At 40.6% G+C, this 14,090-nt stretch overlaps 1 long non-coding RNA gene across 2 annotated transcripts; it reads left to right on the top strand.

The window, feature by feature from the left end:
• The first annotated feature begins 11,071 nt into the window (after positions 1-11,071).
• On the top strand, positions 11,072-12,706 carry LOC133412959 (uncharacterized). 2 transcript variants are annotated; one of them, XR_009769813.1, is made up of 4 exons: positions 11,072-11,146; positions 11,293-11,365; positions 11,474-11,553; positions 11,746-12,706. It is a non-coding gene; the product is annotated as an uncharacterized LOC133412959 (long non-coding RNA). The 2 variants fall into 2 exon arrangements; XR_009769812.1 differs by having other exon boundaries at positions 11,474-12,706.
• The last annotated feature ends 1,384 nt before the right edge of the window (positions 12,707-14,090 follow it).

Genomic DNA, 14,090 nt, shown 5'->3' with positions numbered 1-14,090 from the left:
TGAATAAGGAAACCTGACGGAAACAACTCTTTTATGATGCACGGCACTTCGACACCACTGTAAACCATAATACTAAACATATAATTGGAATAATATTCTCCGACGGCATCAATCAAAAACTGAGCATTATTATCGCAATAGATTGTACCAGTGTACCTAATGTTGTGACTGCTGACTGCAAGACTCCAAATGAGCAATCTAAATTATTTCATGTATTGCCAACTTCTCAGATAATTGCAGCTATTTGTTTAATGGGTCAAAGTCAAGGCAGTTGAGCTTGGTTGAAACATTACATTTATTGCAGTCATATTCAAGCTGTTCTTTATTTTCTTGGCATGGAGTCTTCCTGACAAATGATCCAATTGCACAAATTTGGCTGCTAATTTTCCTGTTATTCTTGCTCCAATTGGCAACGTGACATAATGCATAGTGGCTGTGTTTCATTGCTGTGCAGCTTCCTGACAGACTGGCAGTTATCACCTCTTCCCTGCAAACCGCCTGAGCCGTTTAGTCGGCACATAAAGAGAACCGCAAAGTCACTTCTTCCATGTCACACCAAATTTCATGACCCAGTTGGTCAACACAGGCTGAGGCAGATAAAAGCAGACCAGTTCGTGAGGTTCGTGGCCTCTCTGTCTGTTGTCAGCAGTGAGAATTTTCAATTAACTTTTGCCTATTAGATTGTTGGTGACCACATGTTTCAGGAGTGTTAGGTTTGTTCTGAAGCCTTCCTCGCATGCTGGGAAGGAAGAGAGGTACGGGAAGTCAGTCCCACAACTTTCAGATTCAGGACTGGACCACAGGCAGGGCCCACAGCCTTCAGGTTTCCACCATTCATGTTTGTTCTTCTGCAACTTCACTCCTATGCGAGTCTACCTTATGGCATGCACAGGTCAGAAAGGAAAGGAAATCCGAATCCCAGCTGACGACAACAAATGAACTCTGATCCGTGCAAAGGGAAAATGGATCACTCAGTAAGTCATCCCTTTCAACTGGAAGGCTGATTCCACCACCACCCGCAAGCCCACCTCCCACGGGACGATAACAGTTAGATCTGCATGGTGAGAAAGCAGCTGTCTGCTATAGTGTGTATGCAACGTGTGGATCATGTTAAGAAAAGCAATCATTTACTGTAATTTGGGGCAATTATTGACTGCAGCACAATATGTTTGCATGTTTTCCTGTCACACACAGCAGCTTTGAAAGCTTTACTGCCTTCTTATATAAAAAAATAAAAAATAAACAAAAAAAAGAAGTTCAGTTGTGATTTATGACTATTTAGACAAGTGGTTAACAGAGGGTTGTAGGATTGTGGAAATACTGCATTCATGCAAAATACACAAAGAACGTCATGTGGACACTTATTCTGTTGGCAGGGAACAACCATTCTCTCAAGAGCTGCTTTTTTTTCGGAACTTATAAACTTCACTTTTAGATACATTTTCTTCTTTGTGCTTTACAGGACAATTGATTGGCTTCAAACGGAAAGATGTTACAGGCTGTCGAGACGACTGGCTTCCTCTCTAACCTCCATCATGCAGCAACAGTGGAGCTTTTCTTTTTTTTTGACAAGCCAGGAGATGACCAAGGGTCAGACTGACATGCAGACATGAATTTCTCCCCACTGTATTTTCCTCGGGCTAATGATTCAACCGAGACTTGCCTATATGGTCACTTAAACGGTAAATCCTACATCATACACGATATTTGTCCTCTGGCTCACACTGACACGTTTGAGCACGTACTTCCTGATAGTTATAGATAGTGATAGTTAAACCTCGCAATGCTTTATGTTTCAACTTATTACGAAAGCCAGAAAAAAACTAAATGAAGATATGACACCGAGCTGTGCAGTAAATTGTGATATCTAGGTATGATCGTTTTTCTGGGTGCAGGCATAGTTTGCTTGCCAACTGCACGCTGTAGTGGTTAGAAATGGGCGAAGTCATTAAAACTAAGTAACTTACAGTCGTGCTGATAGCCACTGATCAAATGAAGGCACTCAGTACTTATGTAATGGGGGAGGCCCGACTTACCGTCATGCGCACTGTAATAAAGCGTAATGTATAATGCGCACCCATGTATAATACGCACCCTCAAAGTTGACCTCAAAATTCTGGAAAACCCTACTACCTATATATAATGCATTTTTACAATGCATGATTTTGCTTCTACCCATATGATCAAAACTTGAAGTATTATCTGTATTTTGTTATTTTTTCAAATAATTATTCTGAAGTTAAGCACTTTATTTTAACACGTAATATTTCTTTTCATTTACTTGCTCTTATTTTGAAATTCACAGCCCTACTTTTATTTCGTAAATGAGAAAACACAGCACCTCCACGGCCGCCCACCTGTCACCAATCAGCCTTCATTACCACCTGCATTGAAGCATGCCAGGCTCTCAACTTGCACGTGAGATACGCCAGTCTCAGATTCCCTTCTCACCTCCGTGTTCTTCCTTCTCCTCAGCGCTCCCTCCGTGTTCCCAGCCGTGCTGACCTCCTCCGCCACACCACCAAGCCATCCACCTGCTCACGCCACAGCCTGCCGCACGTTGCTCGCCTCGACGACCTGCCAATACGCCGCAAGGATCCATCCTAAATATCCGCTTCAATAAACCTTTCACATCAATCCTTGCAGCCGCCGCTTGCTTCTGGGTCCCGTTAACATCAGATCGTGACAAAGCCAGTGCCATAATACATTTGTTAGGTCTTTATTACAACTATCCCAAGCTATAATATTGTATTTGCTGTGCCACCCAGCTTCTCAGCGGGGGTGTTGTACAAACATACCAGACATAATGAGTTTCATTGGTGGGACCATGCTTGGGGACATCCATGCTACAACTTCACACAAAGCCAAAGTTAAAACCAGAGGTTTACTGTCTCTCGCGCTTTATTTATTTTTTTTTTTTTTAAAGAGAATAGCTTAAGTATCCCCTTGAAATCTAAATCTTGGTACATACATCAATACATCTCAACTGTACATACAGTACATACCTCCTGAGTTCAACAGAAATGATTCAACGAGCCAAGAAAATGCCCTTTTTTGAGCCAACATCCATGCAGGTCTGATGGCCATTTTCATTTTAGATCCACTAAAATCCACACTATCGCTTTGCTTAAAAATGATCACTTATCGCATTAAATGTTGATGCTGTGTCAAATGAACAAAGTAATATTGTCAGCACAGAGAGCCTGATCGCGATGCAATCCAAGAGGTGACTCGTATGAGGTGGCAAGCACCAGCTTCTGTTTGAGGCATTCCTCTCTTACTCGTATTTGTTCTCTCACAAATTATTTTTGGCCCTTAGTTGACAAAGATTATGGGGGGATTAATATATATTGAACTAATCTGTCAGTTTGCATTAAGGCTCGCATATGAGCGTAGATAGTATTTCCCTCAGGTAACCAAATGCAGGACTACTGGATTAAGAGCCATTTACAGGAAGGCTTAGCCATGATCCAAAGCCATTAGCAGAACATGGCTGTGGAAAAGTAACGAGGGGAGAAAGGAGTTTTTTTTTTAATTGCTTCCTGCTGATTATAATTCAAAGATGTGCCTTTAAACGCTCCCTTGAAGACATGAATGCTTTAAATTGGAATGTAGTGTCACAATCCTCTAGGGAATCAAACAGAAAATGTTGAGTCAGAATTCTTTATTTTGTGTTTGGCTCATGCAGTGTTTGGATTTAGTGTATTGTACAATGCAGCTTGTCTTTAATTAGTTCAGCCTGCGTGATTATGGCATACTTAGTATATGTTCATTGAGAAGAGTGACAAAAAGGAGAATCAATCACTATAGGTACAGTATGTATGTAAAACTCATTTTTAACACCACCATAAATCAGATTGCTAAATGAATTGAATTATTGAATTAATTGAATTAATGCACAAAAGATCTGTTTTTAACTGATGTCAAACAGAATTCTGCAATCTTAATATATACTGGGTAGTATTTTAGAGCGATTTTAACAGAATATAATTTAATCATACACTCTCCTAAGACACCTGCAACATTAATAAGTACTGTAGCATAAAGAATGCGCGTGTTAATTTTATTTTCTACCCCTCATAGAGCATATTTATCAGAAGTGAGTTTGTAGCACCATGGTGCTTGGCTCTACAGTGGCATTGCAAATTTAAGATCAAATATGAGCTGCCATTCAGGCCAAAAGGAACATTTACCTCTCACATGCATCAAAAACAACTGTCACTCATAAACAAAAAAAAATAATATATATATATATATATATCACAATTTAAAAAAACAAATACTCTCACTCAGCTTCCTTCCACACACAAACACTGTTAGACATTTCATAGGGCGTTTGCAGTAACTTACTGGCAAAATTGTTGCCAGTAAGTTACTGCAAGCTTGAATTCAGGCGATACTCTGTGAAAGCAGCAATTGGCTGCTGTCTCTTGACCTCGACAATGAGCTTCCTCCAGTGGAAACATTCTGCTACTACTAGGATTGAGCCTTGTTTGAATTTGAGCGATTCCGGTCCTGATTCCGGTTCCTCATTTTGATTCCAGTACCAAACGATTCTCCATTCCGATTCTTTTAAGGAGCTGGGTCAAAAAGATTTGCATGGTTTAAATAAGGGGTGTCCAAATTATGAACTTCCACTTTTTTAGCAGCCCGTAGCCTAGCATAAAATGAACATTTGACTCAGGGTTCTTCAAAACCAGTATCAATAGCAAACCTATGAACTAAAACGCAATGTGTGTAGAACTAAGCCAACTGACTTAATATTCAATAATTAATGTTTCAGCTGCCGAAATGAAAAGAAGAAGAAATGTTTCAGCTAAAAATATAATATAGCATTGCTAAAATAATTTGAGACTGTTTGCTGGAGAGTATCCGGCGGGTTTTAACTTGACTTCCTGTTTTAAGCATGAAGCCTTTTATTTTAAAGAGTACGCACCAGAACTCAGCATTTTGGCACAAAAGGTAACTTCACACAAATGCTCTGTAAAACGTTGATTCATTTACCTACCCACCGATGAGGCACCATGTTCGTGTTTGTGATACTGTGAGACAACATTTTGTCCCAATTCATTGTGATGTAAAGTTGCTAGGTTGACCTTTGGTGAAGTTTTAGCTCCATGTAAAGCTTGTAATGCGACTGTTTCTACTTTCTTCCCAGTATGGTAAAATAATCGACTTTGTTTTTATGTCTGTGTCTTAGCTGTTGGCAATGTTGGCATTGATGTATTTTATTGTTTCACACACACCCAATTGACTTCACTGAGGTTCCGCACGGTGTAGTCTGAGGAGCGGGAGGGAGCACGTCAGACGTCTAGACATCATGAAAGCCTCATTTGCACAATATAATCTTATTCCAAGTGTTGCACTGAGGCGACTGGTCATTTATTTTACCGAAGTTAAGTTTGTTCACCGCCGCCGATTGGGACAAGCACGTCTTTGTGTGCGTTCTTCTTTGTTGGTTTACGCCACTTTCTTCTTCGGGATCAGTGGACTGTAGGCATCGAAACTGGCAAACAAAATGTGTCAGTTTCAACGATTCCCGGAGAACCTGAATGTTAGTCCTGGGTCCATCGATTCTCAGTGCCCAACCCTAGCTACTACCAAATAATGAATATAATAGAAGCATATGCAACAATGTTTTTTCTGCAACGATGCCACAATGTTAATGTTCAATATTTCTACAGAATATATTTTTGTGATCATTCTCTTTCTTGTATTATCGTATTTTCTTGCATGGGTCTCTTGTTATATAGGCTTCTTGTTATTTAAACTGAAATGCTTAAATGATGTGGAGCCATGAATATTATAATGCATGCTGGGAACATATAGGTATACTACAGTACACATAGACATTACAGTAAAATCTACAGTTGTTTAACACATGCCATGCAGTAAAATACTGTGAAGTAATTATACTTTAATTAAATATAGTTTCCAGTCCATCATGGGATGTTGGTTGACATCACTCTGTCAACAGAGAGTTAGTACTACATTCTTTGAAATCAATGTGGTTTTTTGTTGTTGTGGTTTTTTTTTTTCCTGGTGCTGATGAGTCAAACATGGAATATGGGAGCTCTTTGGCTTGCAGAAGAAACAGGCCAAATTGAGTTATCACAAAGAAGTTCACACTTCTATCTAATGCAGTTGATGAGTCACAGTGATGATAATGGTTAGTTTACCATCAGGTTGCGTACGGCTGAACTGACCCGAATGACACTCTATCGCCCATAACCCACAGTCAGGGATTCGTGAAAACAAAGTGCAACATAATGTAACGCGGGAGTTAAATAAGGCTCACATTCAACGAACGAGAGAGAGACGGAGAGAGAGGATTTTTTTGGGCACTTTACATTTATATGTTGACAATTTTTCATCATATCCATGTTGCTATATCATCCCTTAGTTGTTGTTTTTTTTTTCTGAGCAACGGCCTCCATGTCTTTTCCTGCTAAACAATAGGCGGGCACACGGAGTGGATAATCAATTGGTTGCAATCTGTAACCTCACCGCTAGATGACACTACATTCCAAGTCTTTAGAGTTATGCTAGTCATCAGGGTCGCAGGTAAACTGGAGACTATCCCATTTGACTCTGGACGAGATGCGGAAGACACCCTGGACTAGTCGCCATATATACAGTGGATATAAAAACCCTGTTTAAATGCCAGGTATTTGTGATGCAGTATTTAAAAAATGAGACAAAGATAAATCATTTCCAAACTTTTTTTCCACCATAATTTTGACCTATAACCTGTAAATCTCAATTGAGGTGAATAAATATATATATTTTAGAGAGTGGAAGTAAAAATAAACAACTGCGATAATGTGGTTGCAGAAGTGTGCACACCCTATTATATAACCGGGGATGTGTTAAGAATTAACCAACGACATTTCATCAGATTTGAAAAAGGAGACGGCGCACACCTGCCACCGTTTAAAGTGCCTCCGATAAACCTCAACTAAAGCTAAGATGTTCTAGTAGGCTTTTCCTGACATTTTTGTTGCCACATCTTACGGCACTATTGCCATGGTCTGCAGAGAGCTTCCCCGGTATCAGAGGGATCTCATTGTTCATTGGTAGCAGTCAGGCGAATGGTACAAAATAATTTACAAGTCATTAAACACAGCGGAACACACCGTGGAACACAGTGAAGACGGTCATCATCAAGTGGAGAAAATATGGCACAACACTGACATTACCAAGAACTGGACATCCCTCTAAAATTGATGAAAAAAAGACGAGAAGACCATTAGTCAGGCAGGCTGCCAACAGGCCGAAAGCAACACTGAAAGAGCTGCAGGAATTTATGGCAAGTACTGGCTCTTTAGTACATGTGGCAACAATCTCCCATTTTCTGCGTATGGATGGGGAGCTGCAAGATGGAAGCCTCATCTTGCAAAGAAAAAAAGCGCATTTGAAATCTTCCAAATGCATGCGAGAAAATGTGACCGAGCAATCTGATTGGATGCTGGAAAAAGTGCAACTTTAATGCTTTTCTGTACATGTTGCACTGCCAGCCATTGTATAAACCCCAGTTTCCTGAGTAAAGTGAAATAATCATGAGCTTCCGCCACACACAAAACAACCACAGGGTGGCGCCACAGATTAAGGTGACTGGAGGCCGGATACTCTCCAGCACCAGCAACTGAAAAAAACTGTCTTGTGCCTAACAGGACATCCTGATGAAGGACATGAGCTTCTCCATTTTCCACCTGACCTTTTTAGTCTAATCACAGCCAGTGTAAAAGAAGAGATATAAAACACCGGCCAGCTGGTGATAAAGAGCCCTCACAAAGAGCAGGTGGTGCTTGTGTATAACGTCCCCCCCCCCATACATAAGGCCGGTTATGGCTTTATTGCACCTACACATCCCCTTCATATCTGCCTGCTTCCCAGCCACAGCCAGCTAACACCACCTGTTGGGACAACCATAATACAATAGGAGGGCGGGGATGTTGTAATAGCAGCTTCTGCACACTCTGTAATAAACGTGTCACTTATGGTTTAATGGTGAATTTAATAAATTGGAATAAGGTGTTCCTCATCCAAATGTGTTTTCTATAGTTAAGCGTTTCAATGTTCACTGTTCGTCTTGATGGTGGTACTTGAAGTTTGTTTTAGGTCGTACTTGGCGTAAGACCTTTGAGAACCACTGAACGAGGACTCGCAAATCCTTATAAATTGTGTGTGGACAAGATTACTCAGTGAAATGCCAATGAAAGAAATGAATCGATGACTTATCGTGCTAAGTGGTAAATGCAGTATATCACAGCTGAGCAAACCATTCTGCAAGGCCATGCAGCTGTACAGGACAAGTTAAAAAACAACAACATGCATATTAAACATTTACAGAACAAGACAGAAAATATATATCAAGATTTATTTTGTTGCTATCGAATTTCTTTTTGTCATATTTGATGTTAAAGCAATTCCAAAGTTGTTGAAAGTAATCAAGTTACATACATTTAATATCGTGTAAGTTGGATTACATTACTGACTAAAAAAAGGTAACTACGAACTGTATCAGAATACATTTTTAAAGTAATCCTCCCAACCCTGGCTGTAAGCATGATTAAACATTTTCAGTTTTCCACAGAATTTCATATAAACACACCACAAATGGCCAGTATTAGGGTTTGACATTCACTTTTTTTTTGCTCACCAGCCACTGTGGCTTTTGGTTTCCCAGAGTGACTAGCCACTGAGCATTTTATTAGCCACACAAAACAAGGTCACTGAATATTTTTGCGATTAAGACGACTAATTGCAACATACGTAAATTGCATCTTATTCCACCAGCAAACAGCTGCTCTTATATAACTATCATTCGCTTCCACCTTGAGGTGGTTAAGACATGTGCAAACTAAAAAATAAATACAATTTGCATCTTGTACCAGTGTTCCTGACATGTTTTATGATGTTTATACGTATATGAAATTACAATGAAGGCGATACGCTTGCCTTTAAAAATTGTACCTCTAAATGTTTCGTGTACTTTAAAATGGAACCTAAAACTAGGCACAATCACGTACAAACATCACAAGTGAACTGGGAATAACCTTTCATAAGTGAGAATATTATTAAATTATTATGTTAAAAAAAGTCAACCTCTTGAAAATCAGTTGGAAAATGAGCTTTTGAATGAGTTTTGATTTATTTCCAATGTGCATGCATTGCGTTTGATAGGAACGTTGAACCCACCAATGTGGCCACCACGTCGGCACATCGCTTAGCCGGGCTGCAACAGCACGCTGGCGTATCGTGTCTTCCGTTCATATCTGTGATTATAACGTTACATCAATCACATAACCTGTGTGCTAAGGCTAATGAAATTGTCATTGTTAGCCTTAAGCTAATGTTAACATTTACAGCATTAGGCAGGGAGCTTCACTAACTGGTAATATTAGCAGCTAACCAGCCAAATGGCTGACTGAGATGACTGGCCCTGTTTGTCAGTAATTGAATCAGCCACAACGTGCTTGCTTTTTCGATGCTCGTGTATCACTGTCGTGCTGCCACGAAAGGCGAGTTCTGACTTGCAGGTTTTGCATCACATTCCATCAGCGGGAGACTACTGAGGCAGTTTTGAGCGGAAAACAAATAAAGAAATAAAAGACGACATTGATTATTAAATGAATTGTTGACGATTTTGATTCTGATCGAGCTTTTTCCCCGCTCGAAAAACATTTGTCACCGGGGGTGGGGGATGAAGGGTGCCGGGGTGGCGGGTGCTGAGCGAAACGGCCAGAGTGGGAGTGGCTGTGCTACCTGCTACGGTGGAAATGGACCCGCATTTGGCTGGTTGGCGGGCGTTCTTGTCAAGCAGTAGGCATTACAGTACGATGGTAGTAAGCTCATCTGGCTCACAGTTTTAAGTCCGGGGTTAGAATCTTAGCTCAAGCCTTATTTGGGTTTTCCATGGGTATTCTGGCTTCCTCCCATATTATTTAAAAAAAAAACATGCACGTTAGATTAATTGAACACCCAAATTGTCCACGGGTATGAATGGTTCTTTGTACCTGGTTGTCTGTGCCCTGCAACTGGCCGGTGACCTTGCGACATACCCATGAACCTCACGAGGACAAGCGGCCGAGAAAATCAATGGATGTCCATGGACACTACAAATAACTGAAATGTTTGCTGATAAGTAGATGTGTACCATTTGTTTATGTTCCTTAGATCATACAACAATGTGGAGCAAGATTAAACGGCATGTTTCCACAAAGCTAACAATGTTAGCAAACCATTGCTTTGGTAACAAAAAGATATAGTATCTAAAAATATACTTTTATGTTCAATCATCTGCACTAAACAGTCATTATTTATGGATGTCTACACAGTATTTGGTTTATTAAAACAAGAATAGTGTTTTTGTGCAGTCAGGGGGATTCCTTGCTCGTTTTTAGAACAAAAAGAAATGGGAGAGTTAATCTGAAGCAGAAGTTTGTTTTGTTAAAAAAAACTTTTAGAGCTGAAATTTTGTTTAGCTGTGCAGTTTTCACACAAAAACACAGGATACCACTGTGTACAGACGTTGAATTACAAGAAACAAAGTGATTATAGGTTCGAGGAACAATGTATATTTTTGCATATATAATAAAGCGGTACAGAAAATGGAAGGGTGGATGGATAGCTTTATTTGGGGTGGCACGGCGGCTGACTGGTGAGCACATCTTCCTCACTGTTCTGTGGTCCCGGGTTCAAAAACGAGCTGTGGCGACCCCTCTCCGCTGGAGGGCGGTGTTGCTTACGTCAACACAGCCTCGTTCATTGAGGCCTACTGTGCAGAGCTGTCAGATATATTTGGTATTCCTTCAAGTGGTATTATTAACACCAAAGTAAGTATGAAAACACAAGGCGGTTGCTTTAAGCAAATATGCCTTTCTCTTGTCCATTTTGGTAGTGGAGGGTGTCACAGCTGGAGTGGTAAACAATCATGTCTCACTTGCTGGGACTCGGTTGGTTTAGCAGTTATACAAACAAGGCAGGATGATTATTTCCCCCCCCCCCCCCCCCCACTATGATTTACTAACATGCCACTGAGATCAGCAGCTAGCTGGTCTGTCTGAGTGCGGTGCTTTGCAGCACACTTTGCCGTAAATCTGAGGAGCTCTCTGCAAACAGCCTCTTTATGACAGAGAACAAGGTGAGTTACTTTGCACTCTACAAGGCAGACAACACATCAAACAAACACGGCAGGCACTGAGTACACCCGCAGTGTACCATATAAATTTGTGTTATTCGAGCCATTGTCGACGCTGGTACAATATTACAGCATGCTATCAATTAAAGGTGCCGCAGTGCATACGTATGCAGTCGTGGCAACGAACAAAGAACAAAAACATTGTTACTGCAATGTACTGCTGTAAGTAGATTTTTAAGGTATCTGTACTTTATTTGAATATATCTTTTTTGATGACTTCCCAAGATTTGAAAACAGATATCTGTACTTTCTATTCCTTTGTCAACATAGGCTTGTTACGTTTTCGACCTCAGATGACGACTCAACATAAAAAAATGGTAATTGAGAGATGTAAAGTCATCAACTACAGTGTAAGTACTTTTCCACCGCTTATGTATGGCATGGTGGTGTTCATACAATAGCAAGCTAATTGATGTCCGTTAAACACTACATCCCCGTACGCTCTTCTGACAATTTGATTCCACTTGTGGCACTTGTAGCATTGAGAAGCATTTACTGTTTATTCAGCACTTCACATGTGGGAAGGTGTCATCTTCTCCCAGCTTAGAGCACGTTTCCAGCAACCTCATCCCGCCATGGCAGTCTAACCTGATGAATCTACACACGCATCTCCCAGCTGCACAGCTCACAGGCTTCTTTCAGCAACTGAACCTGCCAACAGCTTGAGCGCTAATCTCCAGTGATTTCTCTCCGAGTCATTTTCTTTATTGTCTTTCGAACGTAAATGTTGCTGACTGATACTTCTGTTCTTCCACTTTCCAAATCTCTTTACACACCTTTTCTCAAAATGAGTGGAAGAATAAACGAAAAAAATGAGTGGCTGGTAATGATTCAAGAGAATGCAGGTGGTTGTGAGAGCTGTATAGCAAATCCTTACAAACACTGAGATAGAAGCATAAAACGTGTTCTCTGCTGTAAAGACAAGTGCTGCAAATTCTGCAAGGAGGTCTCGCAGCCACATGAACTACTGATACAATACTTCTTCATATATTCCCTGGAATTCTCCATGACAACTAGCATATCCTCGCAGATGTGGCAGGAGCACTCCAGGCAACACACATGCTGCCTGAAGAAGGTCCAATACAAGAAATAGTTCATGCTCAGATTCAATTGCCATTGTTTCAGAGCTAATATGTCTATTGCGAATGTAGTTTTGCAGTGATGTAGAACTACACTTAATCATACTGAGAGCTGTTTCTCATATACGGTATTCAGTAATACGGTACAGAAAATTGTGACCACAACAATAAACATATTCATTCAATATATCAATTAATACATACAGCTCTACTGTATGTAAAAGTCCTAAAAGTGTTAGGTTAGTTTAATTGTCCTTTACAGATCAGTAATGTTGACATATTACAATAATTAAAGGTGAGTTTGCAGTTTCTTTAAACGACTAGCAAGGTTTGAAGTTGCCTCTCTTGTGTCTGTATATCTTTAGTCGTTTTATATTTCAGAAGACCAAAGAGGAAATCTTTTCTTTGATGATGATGACAACGACGGTAGGATCATCATTTTCCTCATATCCATGAACGGATGGTCCAAAGCTTTGAACAAACAAATAAGCATTCAAATAAGTAACAACATATACAATACATTAACGGCAAATTTTTTCGGCGACAATACGGAAACAAAAACAGATGTAACCACCAGATGTAAATGGTTGCAGTGCCTGAATTGATCGTTTAGATAACTATTGTGGTGAATAGGAGCATTTTAGTCAAGTATTTTTGTCAAGTATTTTCATACGACACAATAATATTCTTCAAAAAGGCCTTTGCGCTCGTACAGATCAACGAGTGACGAATGGTGGTTTCGGTGCGTGCTTGGCTGAAAACGTCCTGCACTGAATGTCAGTTCTGCGATCAAGAGCGCTGTGAAAAGAAGCAACTGCCATAACTGCCTGTCTCGTGATGTGAGACGACTTTATTTATAAGCTCAATGCAAATGCTCATCAAGTCACTCAAAAGTGTTACTAAAATATGACTTCATTTTGTCCAACTCCCTTAGCTCTTTGTTTTGGCATGCAGATATCACTTGCACCTACGCTGAGTAACCTCCGAATGTCCTGATGGACGTCTTGGTGAAAATGTCCTGATTGTGTTGTTCTGCTTGGAGTCCTTCCAACGTGCCAAAGTGGGCCTGCTTTGCAGCCACGTGTGACCGGGCCACTTACTGGCTCACACTAATGACCCTAATTGGGAAAGTGGGCTCCGTTTCAGGGTCGCTGACAGACTGACTGGCATGTGAGGAATGTGACTCGATGGCACCACCCGCCTATTGTGTGCAGCGGCCAATCCATTAGCTGCTCTCCGCGTTGGACAACTTGACTCATTCTTATCTGCGCTGCTCTTAAAGAGGCAAATGAACTGAGCTGCTTGTGTGGTGTGTCATGTATTTCCTTAAGCAACAATGTGTACTGTACTTATTGGCCTGAAATCATTTGGTTGCTGCCATGGCTTGTAAGAAGGTAAATTGCGTAGCATTGTAAAATGACGAACTTTCATTTCAATAAATTGAATTATAACAGGCATGTTTTCATTGACTAGAACTGTGTGTGTGTTTGTGTGTCTGAATGTTTCCATCCATCCATCCATTTTCTGAGCCGCTTCTCCTCACTAGGGTCGCGGGCGTGCTGGAGCCCATCCCAGCGATCATCGGGCAGGAGGCGGGGCACACCCTGAACTGGTTGCCAGCCAATCGCAATCCGTGCAACATATTCTCCCAATACAATGAGCCAAATAGTTAAGTTTGATATTTTGTTCATAATGTGACATCAAAAGGCACATGCAAATATCCTCATTGAAAAATCCCGACTCCTGCTTCAACACACTGAACATTGATATATTTTATAATAAATATGTGGGCTTTCATCTCAGTATAT

Source organism: Phycodurus eques, chromosome 14 (genome assembly GCF_024500275.1).
Source record: "Phycodurus eques isolate BA_2022a chromosome 14, UOR_Pequ_1.1, whole genome shotgun sequence".
NCBI lineage: Eukaryota > Metazoa > Chordata > Actinopteri > Syngnathiformes > Syngnathidae > Phycodurus > Phycodurus eques.
The sequence above is the reverse complement of the archived record's forward strand: the minus strand, read 5'-3'. Positions and strand labels throughout refer to the sequence as shown.